The following is a 22,073-nucleotide window of genomic DNA, read 5'->3' as shown; positions in this document are numbered from 1 at the left end:
CCCATTCCAAATATTTATAAACATTTGAGGCCCAGAAAGCAAAAGTTATTTATTAGAAAGAGGAACTTACCCAAGATGCAGAGGATGGCCTATTGTCTTCCCAGAAGTGGGTTTGGGAGAGGGAGGGAAGGTGTTTTCTTCATGGAAAAAATCCAAGGCTCATCCTTGGGACTCTGGAGGTATTAGATGATTGTCCTCAGTTTGACCTGAAAGAACTGGGTTAAATCAGCAATTCTTTTCTCCCTACTCCCTGTCCCTACCACCCTAATCCAATTTTCCTTCCCCATTCCCTTTTCAACTCCTTAAATAAACACCGGGTGATAATTAAGGGATGAAAATCAAGGCAGCTTGCAGCAGACCCACATTCCTCTCCTCCAAGTCCTGTTTACATTTCTGCTAAGAAAATTACCCAGGGCAACTCTGGCATTATCTGATTGGCAAGCAGGGGAGGCTCTGGCTATCACTCTTCAGAACTATTAGCAACCTTGGAGAGGGACCAGCACTGTCAGTGTGGGGGCACGGGAGAGTTGAGAGGGGGTACTCCCCAGAGCCCCACTAGCAACACTATTGATGTCACAAGCAGAGGGTAATTTATAACTTCAAAACTTTTTCCTTTAGCCACTCCAATTCCCATTCTCCCATGTTGGCCCTGGATGGGTCACTTATAATGAAGAGGTCAATTAGCTTAGTAGGGCAGTTAAGTGGTACAATGGATAGAGCATTGACCTTGGAGACAGGGGGATGGGAATTTGGATTCATCCTCAGATGCTTGACTCGTATTAATTGTGTGACCTTGGGTAAATCACTTAAATCTGATTGCCTTGCAACCAGGCCATCTCCAGTCATTCTGATTCATATCTGGCCACTGAACCTAGATGGCCTTGGAAAAGAAAGTGAAGCTGATGACTTAGCACAGCACCCCCTCACTTAAATCCAATTCACATGCTTGTCATGGCATCACCTCCCTGATATGGTCTTCTTTGAAAATGAAGGGCAGGGGAGGCTAGGTGACACAAACATTGGCCCTGGAGTCAGGAGGACCTGAGTTCAGATCTGGATTCAGACACTTCATAATTACCTAGCTGTGTGGCTTTGGGCAAGCCACTTAACCCTGTTTGCCTTGCAAAAAAACCTTAAAAAAAAAGAAAAGAAAATGAAGGGTAAACATTATTATTAGCTTAGTCAAGAGTCCAGGAGACTTCACTATAACCTTACAACCTGTTTAAATGTGCCAAAGATCTGAATTCCATAAACCAGAAACTGATCAATCAATTAGTAAGCATTTATTGAGTGTTTTCTATATGTTTGGAAGCATTGGGGTTAAGTGACTTGCCCAAGGTCACACAGCTAGGTAATCATTAAGTGTCTGAGGCTGGATTTGAACTCCAGTCCTTCTGACTCCAGGGCTGCTGCTCTATTCACTGCACCAACTAACTACCCCTAACTATTATTTTCTGCTGTATTTTGTAGCCTCTCAAAAATGTGACATTACACCCAGATTTGATATAGTTAAATGTATTAGGTGAATTTTGAGGTGAAGAGGAGTAGAAAGCCTGGATTTGGGAATTGGAAGACCTGGAATAACATCTTCACTGACACCAACACTCTGTGAATCTTTGGATTAGAGAAAGCATGGAGCAGTAGAAAAGATGGTAGACATAGAGTCAGACAGATTTAGGTTCAAATCTTGGCCCTGCTACTTGGTGTTCCTATGACCTTCAGCAAGACACTATCTCTTTGGATGTCACTTTCCTCATCTGTAAAATGGGAGGACCAGGCCATGTCACCACTCTGTGTCCAGCACTAGGCTTGGCTTGGAGGAGATAACTATGAAGACTGAAACAATTCCTACTCAGGGCAATTGCATTCTAATGCAGTGGTGTCTAACTCAAATAAAAATGGGGCCATGAAACTGCACATCAGGATTCCTCCAGGTTTATTGACATGAACGTGAACATTTTTCTTTTCTTTTTTTTTTGGCAAGACAATAGGGTTAAGAGTGACTTACCCAGGGCAGCTAGGTGGTGGGGTGGATAGAGCACCGGCCCTGGAGTCAGGAGTACCTGGGTTCAAATCCGGTCTCAGACACTTAATAATTACCTAGCTGTGTGGCCTTGGGCAAGCCACTTAACCCCATTGCCTTGCAAAAAAACTAAAAAAAAAAGAGTGACTTACCCAAGGTCACACAGCTAGGTAATTATTAAATGTCTGAGGCCACATTTGAACTCAGGTCCTCCTGGGCTGGTGCTCTAGCCACTGCACCACTAGCTGCCCGAACATGCATGCATTTTATTGTTGCAAGGGATGGCTTATTGACTTCCCATCCACTTTTACTATTTTGTTAAATATTTCCCATCTATCTATCTATCTATCTATATATTTTTTTAGGTATTTTGCAAGGCAAACGGGGTTAAGTGGCTTGCCCAAGGCCACACAGCTAGGTAATTATTAAGTGTCTGAGGCCGGATTTGAACCCAGGTACTCCTGACTCCAGGGCCGGTGCTTTATCCACTATGCCACCTAGCAGACCCCTCCCAATTATATTTTAATCTGGTTCAGGCCACATCAGAGAGTGTTATGGGAGATATAGGACTCAAACTAGGGAAGTATGATACCTCTGTAAAGGAAATGTTAAGTAGAGCTTATGAGCTTTAAAGTATAATCAATAAAAATATGTTTTTTATGTCATCAACTTTGCAAAATTAGCAAAAGTTTCTCTTTGGACTCTCTCACTTCTGATTCTTCCCTGTTCTTTCACTGGGGCTGACTCTTGCTGCCCTTACCCCTCCTAGTCTTACAAACTGATTGATGTCAGTAAGGCAATAGTTCTTAAATTAGAGTTCATTAACTTGATTTTCAGCACTTTAATACATATTTTTCCATATAATTAGCTTTATTTGTAGTTCTATTAATTTTATTTTATGCATTTAAAACTATGATTCTGAGAAGGAAGACTGTTGGGTCTATCAACCTGCCAAAAGGATCCAGGATATACAAAAAGAGGCTTAAAACTTTGTGCTAAGATGACAATGTATTTTTTTTTCCTTGGCCCTGCTATTTGGTGTTCCTGTGACCTTCAGCAAAACACTATCTCTTCGGACATCACTTTTGTATCTGTAAAATGAGAGAGCTAGACTAGATGACATCTTCAGAATCATCAGCAACCTTAGAGAGGGACCTTTCCATCTGGGAGATTCACATTCTCAAGGAGGATCCTGGGGAGAGTAAGAGGTAAAGTAAAAGGAAAGGAAATGTTAACTGTGAGACACAGCTTAAATAACACAGGACTGCTCTAAAGGGAGAGAAACTTTTGGGAAGACAAGGGACTTTCTTTTAGTCTCCCATAACGTATAGGAAGTTAAACAACTTCTGTGCTTAATAGAAAGTCCAAACCCACTCTTTGTCTTTGGGAAAGCTCCCTACTCAGTTCTAAGGAAAATGATACCTCCTTTCCTCCAGTTCCATTTTTTTCTCCTTAATCTCAAGACTAGAGATGTCAGAATTTAAGTTCAATGGTATACTTGCAATTTATTGTTTGGGGATCCCATTTGTCATGACAGATGTAGGTCTAGCATGGGTCATAGAGATATCTCTTGACTGAGATAGAAAGGGCTGGCAGCTTACTCTACCCAAATATGTATCTAGCCAAATGGTCTTGTACCTTGTTCAATGCTAGAAGAAGCCTAACTTTCCTTAGTTTAGGGTTTGCTTTTTTTTAAAAGTATTTTGAGAACTATATTTCAGTATATTTGGTTTTCTTTGTAATTTTACATATTTTTATGCTTTTAAAAACTCTTAGAAATGTTCCATGATATGCAAAATGGCTAAGAATCACTGTATTAGTGATTGGATTGCCCCTTCTCAGATGTATTGGCTTATCCCCTTGGCTTCCCCAGGGAAAGTTGCTAATTATAATAGTTATGTCCTAAAGTTGAAAAGATTCCCAGGAAGAAGAGAAGGAAAAAAATGAAAGTGATCTACTTCACAGTATGAATCAGGCATGGTTAACAGATCATTTATCCTTACTTAGACATAGATTCTAACCTGTGAAGAGTCACTCTGTGAATTAACAGAATAATTTAAACAGGACTCAGTAATGTAGCTTATACATGGTAATACAGCTGACTAGAAGGCTGACACTTAGGCCTCATCAGAACATGAATCAATTTTTGTTGTAAGGCTACTAACTTGATAGTTTATATTTCACCTCTGTTCTGATATCATCTAATCACACAGCTAAGCTTGATCCTCTTCAACAAGGCCTTGCAGACATTTGCCCTGGTTCCTGTCTGCTCCAGTTTTGGCTTCATATGCCACCATTCCGGGAGATGAAACTGAAAATGTTTGCAGACCACTTCTGTCCCCAAACCTTTAAAACTTACAAGACTACTGACAAAAGATTAAAAATGAAAAAGTAGATGGGCAGCCAGGTGCTGACTGGGTGGTCTTCCTAGCTCTAGTCATTCTGTGGTCTGGATTGCACTGCTATTAGGGTAGAAAAGGATCTTATCTCTTCTCCACCCCTTCTTGTGTCATATTTTTTCCAGTGGGGGCAGGGAATAGGCAGCAGCCAAGAAGTTCATTTGGATATTGTCTTCTCTTTCAAAAAAAAGCTCTTCTGGCTCAGCAGTCAATCAAGGGACTCTTAGTAATGAGCCACACATGGCCAAATGCTGGGCCCCCACGGTTTCCACATGGTCACCCTAGAACAAGCAGAGAATATCCAAGGAATGGGCACATTCCCAGGGAAGCAGGGAAACTCCCAAGTACATAGGCATTAGAAGTTGTTTTTAGTAGTCAGGTTCTAGTCTGCAAAGTGAATAAATACTCATATCCTTTAACTCAAGATCCCATTGCTTGGCAATGATATCCAAGGATATCAGAGTCAGAAAAGGCGCTCCAAGACACACCAAAATATTTATAGCAACTTCTAAAGTAGTTAAGAACTGGAAACAAGGTGGATGATCTAACATGTAACATTTGAATATACTGGAATATTTCTGCAGGTTAAGGAACAATGATTATGGAGTATTCAGAGAAGTGTGGGAAGACATATGAACTGAAGCAAAATAAAACATGACTGGAAATCCACCTACAATGACAACAATAATATAAATGGAAAGAACAACTTTTCCTTCCAACTGAAGACTTTATAGTGGCCAAATTAAGTCATGAAGTAGAGATGTGAATATGTATCTTCCTCCTTTCTTTGTGGAAGGGAGGGCAGTATGAGTGTAAAACATTGCATATTATGCCAAACTGAGTTGATTTTCTGGTTAGTTTTGCTGACCTGCTTTTTCCCCTTTCTTTTTTTAAACCAGAGTTGATTCTGCAGAGGGGAGAGGGAATATCTGAAAAGAAAGGTAATTTAAAACAAAAGAAATCAATAAAAGCAATAAAATACTTTAGGACATCATCAAGGACTCATATAACCTAAAAGGATGAGGCTTGTTGAGAATGAGGGCTGACAAATTGACTGTTCCAAGTGATGTGTTCAAATCCACGATGCATCAAAAGGGGGTCTCTAGCATTTTTGGCTGGCTCTTTTATTGTAGGAATCATGGGATCACAGATCTAAAAGGGACCTTAGAGACTACTCTATGGCTAATGAAACTGGAACAATAATACTATAAGAGGAGTAGGCATGGATGGGTTACAATCTATACCGATGGAGGTGGGGTAGGGATTTATCCACATGAAGAGAGAAAACTTGGCACAGTAGAAAGAGTACTAGTTTGGAATTCAGAGGAAGTGGGAAAATCACAACTTGCCTGTACCCACAATTTTTTCAACTTTAAATTTGATGACCTCTAAGGTCCCTTCCAACTCTAAAGCTTTGATCTGATGAATGAGCACTTTAGCATTACACAGTTCTTCCTGGTTTCAGACCATCACTCTAACCACTGAACTATCTAGTTACTTTAGTGTTTATCTATGAATGCTACTGTCAGCTAAGCAATTATTAAATTCTTACTATGTCTCAGGCTTAAGTGCAAGAAATACAAAGAAAGGCTAAAACAGTTCCTACCTTCAAGGAGTTTAAATTCTAATGGGGGTGGGGAGGGAAGAGCAACATGCAAACAACTCTGTGCATGCAAGATCTATCACAGAATAGTTTGAAGGTAATCTCAGAAGAAAAGCATTAGCATGAAGAACAGAGAAAGGTCGTAGGATTCTTGCACTCCTTTTGAATGATTGTTGTTGTTTCTGTTGTTGATCCTTTGTTCTCAAAGAAGACCTGGACATCATCAAAGCTATGCCATGACATGCAAGTGAGTTGGATTTAAGTGAGCGAGGGTTGTGCAAAAATCACTGGGGTCATTGGGGTCTTGTGGCCAGATATGGATCAGGATGACTGAAGATGGTCTTATATGCAGTGGGAGACCTTGGATTTTAAAAGTTAGGTCTTTCCCAGGTCATAGTTTGACTATAGGAATGGAGAGAAGTTGTGTTTTTACTGGATCCTTTAATAGTTTATATCACCATTTCATGGAAGTTGCATAATTGTACAATTACATCCATATGAACTCGGGAACAATTTCAGATTATTTCCTCCATATGAGAGGCAAAATGACATAATGAAAAATGCCTGGCTTAGAATGAGAAGATCTGCATTTTAATCCTCGCTTTTTTGTAACAACAGTTCAATCAATTTTAAGTTGTGTCTGACTCTTCATGATTCCATTTGGGGTTTTGAAATGGTTTGCCATTTTCTTCTCCAGATCATTTTACAGATGAGGAAATTGAGGCAAACAAGGTTAAGTGACTTGCTCAGGGTCACATATTATTTGAGGTCAGATTTGAATTTTCCTGATTCTAGGCCCAGCACTCTATCTACTGCATCATTAATTAATTCTATCATTAATTATGAACCACTTCTGCTAACATGTCCAACTAGGGAAAAGGGAAGATGAAAAATCCATCAGGAATCTAGATCATTCCCCATCTGATCCTAAATCTTTTCCATAACTTTCCTGATGTACTTATTCAGTCTCCATCTGTTGACCTTCACCATCTAGTAAAGAAAACTATTCCATATGTCAGTACCTGAGCTGAAAAATAAGAGTATTATCGGTCATACTTCCAACCTCATAACACACATCTATTAAGTGACTACTATGTGCAGATCATTGTGTCAGCATAAATGAGATATACATTATGTCCATAGGAGCATATTGTCTGTTAGGACTATTGTAAGGAAAAGTGCTTTGTAAAGTGTTATATAAATGTGGTCTATCATTATTCAACTAATGTAGAAATGGGGCCCACAGAGATCTTGAAGGCATCTGGCAATACCCTTCATTTTGCAGGGTGAGGGAGCTGGCTGGCAGATCTCCCTGGCTCAGCTTCTTTTCTGGGTCTGAGCTTGGCAGTAGTTGCTGGGAGTTGATTAATGAGCCTGGTTGGGTCAAAGGGCAGTTCTATTTTAGAAAGTGAGGCCCTGAGGAGGGCACTGGACCCCATGACGACAGTGAGCTGACAAACCCCAAACAAAGAACCAGGCTCTGGATCATCCCTGGTGGACAGGGAGATTGATCACCTCTACTCCCAGTGGGGAAAAGACTAGTAACCCCACCCCCTCTCCTTGACAGCCTTGTGCAGGGATCTTTTTGGTGGGTTCATCTGGGATGGGGAGTGAGCAGAGCAATATATTCCATTTCTGAAATAACCTGGCTTCCTACCAGTCTCTGAATTTTATATCTACCTCTTAACACCAGAGCTTTAATGGCTAAGAAAAGAGGTAGGAAAAATATAAGAGGAAATCTAATGACAAAGCATGTTCTTCATCCTTAACCCCTTAGTTGTTTCATCAGTGTTTTGTATCTAGATTCCATGAGAGGGAGGATGGTAAAGAGAATTGAGTATAGAATCAGGAAAGACCAGGATTTTTCATCCTAACTCAAACTACTTACCACCTCAGGGATCTGAACAAATCACTTTATTATTACACCAAATCTTAATTTTTTCATCTATAAAGTAAGTATAATATTTGCCTTGTCTGTTTCACAGTGTTTGAGAAAATCACTTTGTAAGTCTTAACATGCTACAAAATAATCAGAATCAGTTTTTTCCCACCTTGTCCTTTTCCCCTTTTGTTTTGCTCTAGGCCAGAAGCATAAAACATGGTGGGTAGCATGTGGTCCACAACACTCCTGAGTGTTTACTCAAACTAGATTGGAACGTACCTGGGAAGTATTTAACAAGGTAAATTAAAATACATTAACTCATAGGTCATTTCACATTTTCAGTATGCAGCCTGCAGGGATCCTAACATATAGATAAGTGGCCTCTTCTAGTTGGAATCTGACACCGTTGCTCTTAAGCATGGGTGTCCAACCTTTTAGCCCTTCTGGGACACATTGCTCAACAAAAACTTGTCAAGGGTCACTTATAGAAATTAATATTTATTTTCCATTACAATATAGTCCACATTACCAGTGAGTATGGTAATAAAATGTAATAATGCTGCATGAATGGACTTTGAAGACCACATGTGCTCTGCAGGCCATGAGTTGCTCTTGAATGTTGCAGGTCAAGAAGGAACCTGGTACACCTTAGAAACTCCACCCCCTCAATAGTATTAAAGAGATACTCACCATGAAGCCTGTTTCTTCTTTGTGAGGCAGGATGGCAATAGTAGAAAGTACTGAATCAGGAGTTAGATGATGTAGGTTCAAATTTTGCCTCTGTAGTATATGACCTGTGGACTCTTGAACAAGTCATTGAACAACTCTTAGATCTCCATTTCTTTATTCCTAAAGTGGAGTCCTTTAAGATCCCTTTTAGCTTTGAATTTATGGTCCTAAGCTGTGGTCCAAATTCAGTTCCCCCAGGGGAGAAATGATGTCCAGTTATTTAGTTCTAAAAAAGAGAGAGATCTGCTTCAGAGGAGATCAAGGGTCTTTCCAATACAATTCAAGATGCCAGGATAGAACCCTGGTATCCTAATTCCTAGTTTATGCCCCCTTTCCCCCTCATCTCCCTGGTACTCTTGCTTCTCCTGGGTTCAGACTCTTTGATTGCCTACCAAATGAGAGAGAGTTCATTCACCTTCTTCAGTGTTTGTTCTTGCACATCCAGGGTCCTTAACAAAGGACAAAATGTCAGAAACTACTGAGTCCTTGGGAAACTGCCTCTCTATCGTTACTGAGTAAGCCTGGTCTTGATAGGATAGTGGTTTCTTCTAAGTGTTCTTTCTCCTTCCATTCTCATAAGGTCATTGATTTTGAACTGGAAGAGATTAGATAAAGCCATTTAGTTTCAACTACCTCATTTATTTGAGGAGTTTGAGACCCAGTGTTAGATACAATGCCCCCAAATTATAGAACTGGTAAGTGGAAAAGTCAGAATTTGAATACAGAGTCATTGACTAATCAGGCACTCACTCTGTGGTGCTAGGCTCCAAACCATACTGTATGTGTCGGCAAAATCATATTCTAAATGACCTATCTGTTATTCCTCTGTCCTAAAACCTTCTATGATGGACATCCCTTCAATTTCCAATTCTTTGCCACTGAAAAAAGAACTGCTTCAAATATTTTTGTATATATGGGTCTCTCTCTCCCTTTCTCTTTTTTTTTGCTTTTTTCAAGGCAATGGGGTTAAGTGACTTGCCCAAGGTCACACAACTAGGTAATTATTAAGTGTCTGAGGTCAAATTTGAACTCAGGTCCTCCCTGACTCCAGGGCCAGTGCTCTATCTGCTGCACCACCCAGTTACCCCTCTTTTTCCTCTTTTTTAAATGATGACTTTGGGATATAGACCTAGTAGTGACACTGCTGAATCAAAGGAGTGCACAGTTTTATTGCCCTTTGGATATAGTTCTAAATTGCTCTCCAGAATGGTTGGATTAGTTCACAACTCCACTAACAGTGCATTAGTGTTCCAGTTTTCTCATATCCCTTCCAACTTTGATAATTTTCTCAAGAAGTCATTATCTTTGTTAGATCCATTCTAATTTTCAGAGACACTGTTGTTTGGTCAGGCTTTTGTACCTCTTATGTCAAGCTTAATGACTTTTCTAATTATTTATTCTGGGGCAGCTAGGTGACACAGTGGATAGAATACTGGCCCTGGAGTCAGGAGGACCTGAGTTCAAATCTGATCTCAGACACATAAATAATTGCCTAGCTGTATGCTTGGGTAAGTCACTTAACCCCACTACCTTGTAAAAACTAAAAATAAAAATTATTTACTCCATAACTTATTCCCCCACCTTCATTTTCCCCCTCCAGTTCTTTCATTTTATTTATTAAGAACATTTATAACCTTTTTTAAACCTATTGCTCAATCTCTTCTAGGAATTCTACTTGAACTTGTGCCCATGCTATATTTTTCTTTGATGTTTTGCACATAAATGTTTTGGAATCATTCTCTTTTTTTCTGAATTTGCTATTTTGAGTATCCTTGTCACCAAAATAGCTTTTTATGGTGGTATTCTTCTTTGTTGTTGTTCATTCTTCTAGCTTGTTGTCCATGTCTAGCCTGAACTCATATTTTATGTTAGGTCTGGGCTCTGACAACATCTGGAGGGAATGTCTGGGCTGATCTTTTGTCTTTTAGATTCCTACTGCTGCTTTTTCAGAGGTGTTAAATGTCTTATTCCAGAATCTCATTCTTTCAGTCTACTTTCCAACTTCATACTTTCTGTTAGGAAAATTCTTCATGCTACTCCATAACCTTGACTTCACACGATGATCTTTTAATTGCCAAATCTAATAGAATTTTCTTAATCCTCATCCTGCTTTATCTCTCTGGAGCCTTGCACACTGTTGATCTCCTTTATTATATCGTCTCTCTAAGTTTTTGTAATTCCACTCTCTCCTGGTTCTTTTTCTGTCTGACTGATTCTTCTCTTTCCTTTGTAAGCTCTTCATCCAAGTCATATCTGCTTACAACTATGGGTACACAGGCAATAGGGTCCTCTTCTCTTCTTTCTGCATTATTTCACTTGGTGATCTCATCAGTTCCCATGAATTCTGCTACCTCTATGTGATGATTTCCAAATCTATTTATTGAGTCCTAACTTCTCTCCCAAACTCCAGAGATATATCTCCAACTGTGTAATGGAAACCTCAAACTCGATATTACATATATATATATATATATATATATATATATATATATATATCTCAAAGTGTATAATGGAAATCTCAAACTTGATATCATATATATATATATATATATATATATATATATATATATATATCTATCTTAAATTCAATATATCCAAAAAGAATCCATGATCTTACTCCTCAAATCTGACTCTCTAATTTTCCCATTACTGTCTGGTCACTACCATCTTCTTGGTCACCCAGACTTGTTATATAGATATCATCTTTAATTTTTCACTCTCTCTCTCTCTCTCTCAGTCCCTGTCTTCTATATCCACTCAGTTGACAAGCCTTTTGTAATATTTCTTTCTGACTTGTAAGCCTGGCTAGGAGGTGCTCTTTCACTGAAACCCTGGATACCAATGTGGATACAGATAGACCTTTGAAAACCTTGAAATAAGGGCTTGGTAAAGTTGGATTCTGTCTAGGCTGCCAGAATTAGAAAAGGGAAAAAAAGCAAAAGTATGACTTTTCTACTCCATACATCTGACAGGTAATTGCTTAATTTTCTTTCTCTTAATTTAATTAGCTCAAATGAACCTTGAGAGTTACTCTAATCAGAAGGCAAATCCTTCAGGCCTTTCAATCCCCTGAGATTCCTAAAATCTGGTAATTCTCTGGTTTTGACAGGAAAGAGGAGTCCTGATTTCAGGTGATACTCTAATATTCACGAAAAATTCTAACTAAAGCTTGTCTCTGGTCAAATCCATTCTGTCTGGGGTTGACAATAAAATCTCAGATTAACTGAGGGTAGTCACAGCACAGTTTAGTTCTGTGTTTAAAAAAAGTTCTGGAGATTTTCTGTTGAAGATCTTGCTGGTTTTGTCTAAGAAGCTTAGGATTTGTTTGTTTTTCCTGTTAGGCAAGACTGTTTAACGATAAAAATAGCTAACATTGATGTAACTCTTTAAGATTTTTATATTTATATATATTATCTCATTTGATCATTATTATAATTTTTTTTTAGTTTTTGCAAGGCAATGGGGTTAAGTGGCTTGCCCAAGGCCACACAGATAGGTAATTATTAAATGTCTCAGGCTGGATTTGAACTCAGGTACTCCTGACTCCAAGGCCAGTGCTCTATCCACTGCGCCACTTAGCCGCCCCTGATCATTATTATAATTCTGCAAGGTAGATGTTATTATTCCCATTTTTCAGATGAAGAAACTAAGGTTGAAAGTGATTAAGTGATTTATCCAGAGTCACAGAGCTAGTTAGTTTCTGAGTCATGATTAAAACTTGACTTTTTCCTTTCTGCCAGTTCACTGTTCCATCGACTGTGCCACCCAGCTACCATCTAGGTACTTACATCTGATAATTTCTTTCTTTCTTTCTTTCTTTCTTTCTTTCTTTCTTTCGGGTTTTTTGCAAGAAAGTGGGGTTAAGTGACTTGCCCAAGGTCACACAGCTAAGTGAGTTAAGTTTCTGAGGTTGGAGTTGAACTCAGGTCCTCCTTACTTCAGGGCCAGTGCTCTACATCTGACAATTTCTTCTGAGGATTTGGAACTTTTTTCCTGATCCTTCCTGGAAGCAGACTATGATTGTCTTTTTTTTTTTAGGTTTTTGCAAGGCAAACGGGGTTAAGTGGCTTGCCCAAGGCCACACAGCTAGGTAATTATTAAGTGTCTGAGACCGGATTTGAACCCAGGTACTCCTGACTCCAAGGCCAGTGCTTTATCTACTACTCCACCTAGCCGCCCCTTATGATTGTCTTTTTACTTGTTATATCTATTGCTTGTTATAACTATCTACTTTGGTTATAAGAAGACAGAATGGAAAAATGGTTCATGAAGAATTGAAGATTATATTTCCCATTTAACGAGAGCTGAACATATATGGACTATGGAGAAATTCGAAGGGAGTATGTGACCAGTGTTTGCTAGTCATCTCCCCTATGACCCATCCCCTTTACAATAAGAGTGGATAGGAGTCCTGAATGGATTTACTAACATCTCTCTGCCCCAGTTTTTTCATTCTTTGGACATATAAGAGATGGTGATCATTTCTGGGCCTGACTCATGACTGACCATGTCAGATCTCTCAATGAAGTTAGAAGAGTCTCTTTTTTTTTTTCTGTGAACTATCCTTTATGATAGAGGCACAATCCAGTTTTGTTTTCTTTATGAATTAAATACCAGACTGAAAAGAGTGTTTCCTTATCTTGCCTAGTCTTAAGACAGAAAGAATTTTTGAAATGACTTTACTAGAAGTTGGTCATAGCAGATGAATGACTTTCAAATTAACTGCCTCCTCTGGGTAGCTATGAGAAGGAGTTTTGTTTTATTAGCTAAAGAAACAGATGGCACCTTGGAGACATTTCACCTGTTAGAGAATGAAAAAAAATTTTAAATAGAAAAATTTTATCTCTGAGGTAAAGAAAGAAAAAAAAGTCGATTTCAAACAATTAATGTTGAGAGCGTGCCAGAGTAAAATTGGAATGGATCCCAGAAAAAAAATAATTGTACTACCAGGTATTGTCTTGTCTTCATTATTAATGATTAAATGTCTGCAAAACCTTTTTCTTTTCTTCTCTAGTTTCCATGTATATGTGATTAACTCTTAAATGAAAAGGAATTAAAAATTGGAGTCTGTTTAAAACGAAAATGGGAATTGTTGCAATTTGAGCAGAGATCTTCTTTTCCCCTATTTTTGACCAGAGGGCAGGGGAAAGATCATGCAAGTTAAAAGGTGATCAAATGGAATTTATACTAAATTTCATAAGGAAACACATGCCTGTGGTTTATTATAGATTGTTAAAATGAAAATTATTAAACATGAACATTTATGCCCCATCTCATTTCTTTATTTTTTCACAGAGATTGTAGGATGCAAATGCTGAGCTATATTCATTTAATTCTAGAAGAAGTTTAAGTAAATCCACCCTCCTAGTAGTTATTGCTACTGGAAGGGGAAATTATTTTTGAAAAACAGTCCTTCATTTTTAGTGAGAAAACTTTTCATTGCTCACATTATTCTGGATAAATTGTTTTAGTTGAATTCAATTGTTTGGTAAATTGAATGAATTTTGTGCAGATCAATATAAACTTATTTAAATTCCTAAAAAGAACTAGGTAAAGAAAAACATTATTTTGGGAAAGAACGAATTAGTCCTAACCACAGAAAGTATGCTAAATTGAATAGAGATAGAAACAATGGGGGGAAAATAACAGAACTAACACATGTAATATGCCTTGTAATAATAACAATAAAGTTGATTGATGATAGCTAGCATCTATGTAGCATTTGAGGTTTGTAAAGTGCTTTATTAGTATCATCTCATTTTATTCTTACAGCAATACTGTAAGTATTGGGAGGGAGGTACAATTATTATCCTCATTTTATAGATGAGACAGAGGTTGAGTGACTTGCCTAGGATCACAAAGCTACTACTTACCTGAAACTGGATTTGAACTGAGGTCCTCCTGTCTCTAGGTTTCTGTCTCTAGCTTCTGTACTGCTGGAAGCAACAAATTTGAAGATTAAAAAATTAACAGTAGAAAAAAAGGATAAACTATATAAGCATAAAAAGAGAAATGCAGAAACTTAGAACAGAGTTAGTTTGATTTATTAGGCATGATTCAGAAAAGTTAATGAAAAAATGATTCACAGAAAAGTTTCTACCTGTTTTAACCTATTTTGGATAACAGACTATCTCTGAAAAGTCAATTGTTCTTTAGGAAGATGGGGAAATTTCTAATGATTTTTAAGTTAATTTCACAGATGCTAGCATCTTGGTGTGGATTTGGAAAAGGAAGCTAGAATAACAGAGCAACTTTAGAACTGACTAATATAAATCAGATTTACATTGGATTTGCTACATTAATTGAAAACAATTTTTTTTTGTTTTTGCAAAGCAATGAGGTTAAGTGATTTGTCAGGTCCCACAGCTAGTTAAATATCAAGTATCTGAGACCTGATTTGAACTCAGGTCCTCCTGACTCCAGGGCTGGTGTTCATCCACTGTGCCACCCAGCTGCCCTGAGAGCAATTATTTCTTTCTTTTTTTTTGCAAGGTAAACAGGGTAAAGTGGCTTGCCCAAGGCCACACAGCTAGGTAATTATTAAGTGTCTGAGGCCAGATTTGAACCCAGGTACTCCTGACTCTAGGGCCGGTGCTTTATCCACTATGCCACCTAGCCGCCCCCTAGAGAGCAATTATTTCAATGATGAATTTGATGCTGGATGAGGATAACAAATAATAAACACCTTTGCATCTATCATGAAAAGCCCTAACTGTGAGAGACATGCATGGCATTTTTTTCTTTATCAATAACTTGAAAATATGTTCAGTTGGACTAATGTTACCAGATCAAGGACAGTGAGTTCTGTCTTATGTTTTATAATTGAACTGTTCACAAGATTATTTGGGATTAATGTGATGCTTATAAGATTTAAGTAGTTTCTAGGAAACTGTACTGTTAATATTTGGTAATGATACCTAGTATATGATACATATGTAACATTAAAAGACAGGATCCTCTTTGATAATAGTACTCATACATTTGTTTGGTTCTCTCTCTGATACATCAAGAGTTAATTATGTTTTGTTAAAATAGAACAAGAGACTTTGAAAAATCTGAAAGTGTAATTAAATTTACAATGAACATTAAATAGTATCCCAAACTGATGTCTTCAGTCTTTGATTCTCCAAAATCAGGAAGAACAAATATGATTTCATAGCTCACAAATTAGCCACTACAAGACAATTTGGTTGGTTGAAACAATTTCAAGAATTTTCAGCTTTAATATCATGAATTTTAAACTTAAGAATAAACTGAAATCAGAGAGGTTCTCTACTAACTAGAGAAGTAGGCATGCAAATAACTATGTGCAAACAAGCTACATCCAGGATATGTTGAGAATAATCAAAAGAGTTTGGAGAGAATGGGAAAGGTTTCCTATAGTAATTGAGATTTTAGCTGGGACTTGAAGTAAGTCAGGAGGTGGAGATGAGAAGCTAGGGCATTCCAGGCATGGGTGTAAATGGAAATAACCAGACTTGAGAGATGGAGTGTCTTGGCTGCTGTAAAGGATAGATAGGAACTAGAGCTCTGACATCACTGATGTGGGGAATCCTCAGATAAGGAAACTCATTCTACCATTGTATTTTGGTACCTTCTGTATAATTGAAAGTCTTAGAAAGTTGTCTAGAGCATTGAGAGATTAATGACTTGCCCACGGTCGCACAACCAGTAAGTGTCAGAGATAGATCTTGAATTTAGTTCTTCTTGGTTCTCTGTCTATAGTGCTTCTTTCTAAGCGGAAAACGATATCTCACTATCTGTAGGTATGGATATTGACTGTTTATATAATTGCATCTTGCTTTAATGATAAGCATGGGAACATAATGTATGAGGTGTCATATCTTGAGACTGCAAAACTGGCTTACTTATATTCTTTTCATTCTGGTAAAAGCATCTAAGTTGACAATCAGCAATTCAATAGTTAAGAGGAGTATGAAATAATAAATGATAGATACTAGAGGATATTGTTATGACTTTTTAAAATCATATAACCTACTTTTGTCTTTTTAACCCTGTAGTAAGACTATAAATTGGGCAGTCATCTATCATTATTTAGAGAACCACTTTGAGGATTCATGATTCCATCTTCCCTTTTTGTACACAAGTAATAAAAAAAATACCTTGACTTAGACATAGACAGGTATAGACATGCATAGTACAGACCTAATTCTTCAACAAAGTTTTCTCCCCCTAGCTACCATGTCACACTGTTGACTCCTATTGACTTTGCTGTTCTCTAAAACCCTCAGATGTTTCCCATGCAAATTGCCATGCCCCTGACATCTTTTCTTTGCAGTGTTCTACTTTTTAAATAGAAGTGTATAATTTTTACATTATTCCAAAAATTTCATCCTGTTAGATTCTAGTCTGGCAAGACCTTTTTGAATCTTTATTCTGTTATCTGATGTGTTAGGTGTCCAGCTTAGCTGTGCACAATTTGCAAATCTGATAACTGCGCCACTTATGTGTCCAAGTCATGACAGAAATGTTTTCTAATACAAGGCCACACACACAGAATTCTGGGAACTTTACTCATGATTTCCTTCCAAGTTACTTTGCTAGTCTAGTGATTCAACCCATTCTCTGATCTGCTTAACAGGCAGCACTATAGTATAATCCATGTTGATCCATCTTATCTTTATAAATAGAATGAGAAAATTTATCAAATGTTTAGCTGAAATTTTGGTAAATTAAAGCTGTACCATAACCCTGAATTTGTTGTTGGTATTTGACCAGTGAGTTGCATCCAATTCTTTGTGTTTCCATTTGGAGAGTTCTTGGCAAAGATTCTAGAGTGGGTTTGTCATTTTTCTAGTTCATTTTATAGATGATAAATATAAATATAGATGATAAATAGAAGCAAGCAGAAGTTAATTGACTTGCCCTTGGCTCACATAATAGTTATTTATCTGAGGATTATTTGAACTCAGGTCTTCCTGATACCAGGATCAGTGCTCTATCCACCTAGCTGTTCCTTTGCACATTCTTTCAAAGAAGATTTCCCAGTCCCATCCACCACTTCTTTCACTAGTGAGAGGGAGGGTGGTGTATTACAGTTTTGGATTTCTGGGTTTTGTATGCATCAAAGATGGCCAAGTAATTTCTTATCTCCTTACCTCTTTTTGTTTTTGCAAGGCAATGGGGTTAAGTGACTCTCCTAGGGTCAAACAGCTAGGTAATTATTAAGTGTCTGAGGTCTGATCTGAACTTAGGTCCTCCTGATTGTAGGGTTGGTGCTCTATCCACTGTACCACCTAGCTACCCCTATCTCCTTACTTCTAAGAGGCTTCTACTTTCTTTTGGTCATATGTGCCATACTTTTCCACTTTTAATTCAAATATACAAATAGAGCCTATTACTTTCCCCTCATAACTTACATTTTTAAAAAATGTTCCTGTTTCTGTCAAGGGTACCAGTATCCTTTCAGCCACCCAGATTCATTACCTGAGTTCTCCTCGGTTCTTCACTCCCTTACTCCATCTCCAGTCCTCACATCCAATCCTTTGCACATCCAATCTTGTCAATTCTGACTCAACATCTCTCATATTTTTCTCATTCACCTAACCCTTGCCACACCTTGTCTGTTATTATGATAGCCCCAGGTATTGTAGTGGTGAAATCTCTGGCCTTGGAATCAGGAAGATCTAGCTTCAAATACTGACATGTACTAGCTATGTGATCCCAGGCCAGTCACTTCTATATGCCTCAGTTTTCCCTTCTGCGAAAGGGGAGGAAAATAGCACTTACCTCCCAGGGTTATTGTGTCAAATGAGACAATGGATGCAAAGAGTTTTGCTAATCTTAAAACAATTTATAAATGTCAGCTATTTTTGTTAATTATTTCCTAATTGGATCATTGTTTCTCATTTTTTTCTTCTCAGGTTCATTCCTCCACATCACCATATCACCTCCCTACTGAAGAAGTTCCAGTGACTCCTTATTCCTTTAGAATAAAAACCAAATTAATTTGTTTGGTATTTAAAACTCATTACAATCTGACTTCAACCTACTTTTTTTTTGTGATCTACTTCATATCGCCCCTTGACCACCATCCATGCCACGTAGACTCTGCTCCCACCAAAATATCCTTCTTGCAGTTCCCTGTGCATAGACAAGCCATCTTCCACTTGCTAGGTCTTTCCAGTAACTGTCCCCAAGTCCCAGAATGCACTGGAGCCTCAGTTCTACCTCTTAGAATTCCTCTTCTCCTTCAGGTTTCAGGTCTCAGAGGGGCAGGTGGTACCTTGTAGATAAGGTCTTTCCTGATCCCTCCTGCTATTAAGAGCTCTCTTCTCTCCATCATATTTAGTATAGACATCTCTTCATACCCCTCATAATTTCCTTGTGGACTAGGTAGGACAATTCAATATTTCTGATTGAATTCCTACAACTACATAATGTTCCATATTTGGAAGACATTTAACAAATCTTTTAAATTTAAAAAAATTTTTAAACAAATCTTTCTTGAATGAATAAAATAATCCAGTAAGAAGTCAATTCCCTTTTCTGATCAGTAATCTCTGTGACTTAGAACCCAAGACTTTGGTAGAGCATTGCTTTGTAACTCAGGTAGCATTGACTTCTTAGGGAGTGAAAGTGGAGTGTGTGGAGTAGCAAGTGGGGTTTGTGTATGAAATAGTCATAGAAAGGTAGTTGGAGCAGGTTGCTTTTGTTATTGTTTTTCAGTTCAGTCCAACTCTTCATGACCCCATTTAAAATTTCCTTGGCAAAGACAATGGACTGACTTTGCTATTTCCATCTCCAGCTCATTTTATGGATGAAGAAACAGAGGCAAACAGGGTAAAGCAACTTGCTTAGGCTGAATCAACTACTAAGTATCTGAGGCCAGATTTGCACTCAGGAAGATGAGTCTTTCTGGTTTTAAGACCAGCATTCTACTATTGTGCCATCCCAGAGAGGGATTAAAAAGGGTTTAAAATGCCAAAGGAGTCACTGGGTGATATGTTCAGACCTATGTTTAAGGAATATGAAAGTAGCTCTTGTGGGGGAATGAACTGGAGAAGGGAGAGATGAGAAACAAGCAAGCCAATTAGGAAGTAATTAATAAAAATTATAATATGCTGCTCCATTTTTGGAGTACCTGGAGCACTCTGAAAAAAAAAGTACACATGGCACACTTTTCATTTTAATCTGTATTATTGATATTTCCCTCAAGACTTTCTTAAATCTAGAAAATCAACAAAACAATAAATCAAGGTCTGATTTGTGGTATTTGGTTTCCAAGGTGTAAGGGCAGATATTGGAGATTTCCCAATCAGGGTCTCCGGAGAGGAGCAGGTCTGAGCGAACTCTATCACACCCATGAGGCCTCAGGTCCTATGGCAAGGTGTGTGTGTGCACATGTGTGTTTGTATGTGTGTCTGTGACTACGTGTATGTATGTGTGTATGCGATTGTGTGTATGTGTGTTGTCTGTGTGTGTGTGTGTGTGTGTGTGTGTGTGTGTGTGTGTGTGTGTGTTTGGTTGTATTTCTTAAGTTGAGGCATGACTACAGAGACCCTACTTTGCTAGCACCCAACTCTTCTCTCCTTTCCTTACTGAGCACTAAACCTAAGAGATCTTGGTTTGAATTCTACTTCTGACTCATTAAATGAGCATTTTCCTCTACCTGTCTGAACCCTAATTTCCTGATGTAAGAAACAAGGGTAGTAATTTTTGTGTTACTGGCCTCACAGTTTTGCTGTATAAAAAGGTGGTGGCGGGGGCTTTGCAAGTCGTGTGTCACCACTTTGGAAATATTATTGTTTCAATAGAGAAAGCAGGGAAAAGTTATTCTTTCTCCCCAGGGACCTGATGTTAATTTTTTGGACTTACCATTAATGGAGACATAGTAATAGTAATGATCTATCACTGTACCAGAAGAAATGATGAAGACAAAGAATTAAAAAATGTATAAAAAGATTTATATGAACTATTTCAGAGTAAGATATTCAGAACCAGGAAATCAACTTAAAAAATGACAGCAATGTAAATGAAAAGAAGGAAAAAACAATCTGAAGCTGAATGCTATTTAGTTATAATGATCAAACATAGTCCCAGAGAAAGGATCAGAAAACATACCTCTCTGGTGATAATGATGATGTTTGAGCTTTGATCTTGAATAAGACCATGACATCAGAGAGGTGATGCCATGACAAGCACATGAATTGGATTTGAGTAAAGGGAGGCTATGCTAAGACAGCAGCCTTACCTTCTCCTCCAGAGCCATTATTATCCTCATTTTACATATGAGGAAACTTGGGTGAAGTAACCTGCCCAGGGTCCTACAGCCAAGAAGTATCTGAAGTTGGCCTTGGATTCAAATGTGTCTGACTTCAGATCCTTGTCTCTATCTACTGTTAACACCTACATACCTCTCTCTATTGATTGCAGAAATGAGGGATTATGGGTATGGAATGTTAAATATGCTATCACTCTACTGATATGTTGGTTGGTTTTACTGAACTACATATCTTTCTTTTGGTATAGGCTATCTGGGTTAGGGAAGGAAGACCTATCTATCTATATATTTACATATATGTGTATATGTATATATATGTTTTTGTGTGTGTGTGCTTTTTTTTTGCAAGGTAATGGGTTTAAGTGACTTGTACAAGGTCACACAGCTAGGCAATTATTAAGTGTCTGACACCAGATTTGAACTTAAGTCCTCCTGACTCCAGGGCTGGTGCTCTATCTACTGTGCCACCTAATTTCCCCAATGTATGTATGTATATGTTTAGAATTATTTTTTTTAATACTGATAGTTTAAAAGATATCAATATTTTTTAAAAAGAACTCTATGATAAACTTCACCATCCCACAATTTAACTTGCTTTTTAGTCTTGTTTTTGGTGACTTAGTTCTTGTCAAGAAGGTGGTGGTTGATATGAGGATGGAGGAGGGGTCGATGGGGAGGAAGTGAGAAGGGAAGGATGATGCCCCTCCCCTGCCCTCAGCATCTCTTACAACCTGTTAAATTTGCTGATGCCAGGTTTGAGACGCTTCAGAGCAATATGGTCAATCACTTCTCAGTTATCAGAACTAGCAAGATGGGGCATTGCCCATAACCCTTGAGGATTCTTAAAACTCCAGGACCAGATGGCAAATCCCTCAACCATTACCAGAGCTGATCGACATGAAAAGGAAACCTTATTGTTGAAGAAAGAGAATCTGTGATTCTTATAAGAACTAAATGAATTCCTAATGCAGGCCAGGTTATGTCAGCACTATTCCATCAGGCAAGGGCCTTGACCATAAAGGAATATTAGGCAGAAAACCCATTTTTTTTTTTTATGAGATTACAGACACTCCTCCCCCAACTTCCCGCACCTGATGTACCACCCCCAGAGCATGGAGAGAAAAAGCCAAGAATGTTTGGAACAGGGCCTGCTGTGGCTACAGGGAGGAAAGCTGGTCACAAATCAGAACCAG

At 38.2% G+C, this 22,073-nt stretch overlaps 1 long non-coding RNA gene across 2 annotated transcripts in view; it reads right to left on the bottom strand.

Moving 5' to 3' along the window:
• Nucleotides 1-18,869, bottom strand: part of LOC141505712 (uncharacterized) — a 30,065-nt gene extending 11,196 nt beyond the window's left edge. Inside the window, exons 1-5 of one of the 2 annotated variants that reach the window (XR_012473676.1) lie at nucleotides 18,650-18,869; nucleotides 14,510-14,572; nucleotides 9,052-9,231; nucleotides 8,598-8,862; nucleotides 71-215 (exon numbers count right to left, since the gene is read on the bottom strand). This is a non-coding gene — a long non-coding RNA (uncharacterized LOC141505712). The remainder of the gene's footprint in view (nucleotides 1-70; nucleotides 216-8,597; nucleotides 8,863-9,051; nucleotides 9,232-14,509; nucleotides 14,573-18,649) is intronic. The other variant, XR_012473675.1, reaches the window with a different exon arrangement.
• Between the last annotated feature and the right edge of the window lie 3,204 nt (nucleotides 18,870-22,073).

Source organism: Macrotis lagotis, chromosome 1, assembly GCF_037893015.1.
Source record: "Macrotis lagotis isolate mMagLag1 chromosome 1, bilby.v1.9.chrom.fasta, whole genome shotgun sequence".
NCBI classification, from domain to species: domain Eukaryota; kingdom Metazoa; phylum Chordata; class Mammalia; order Peramelemorphia; family Peramelidae; genus Macrotis; species Macrotis lagotis.
The sequence above is the reverse complement of the archived record's forward strand: the minus strand, read 5'-3'. Positions and strand labels throughout refer to the sequence as shown.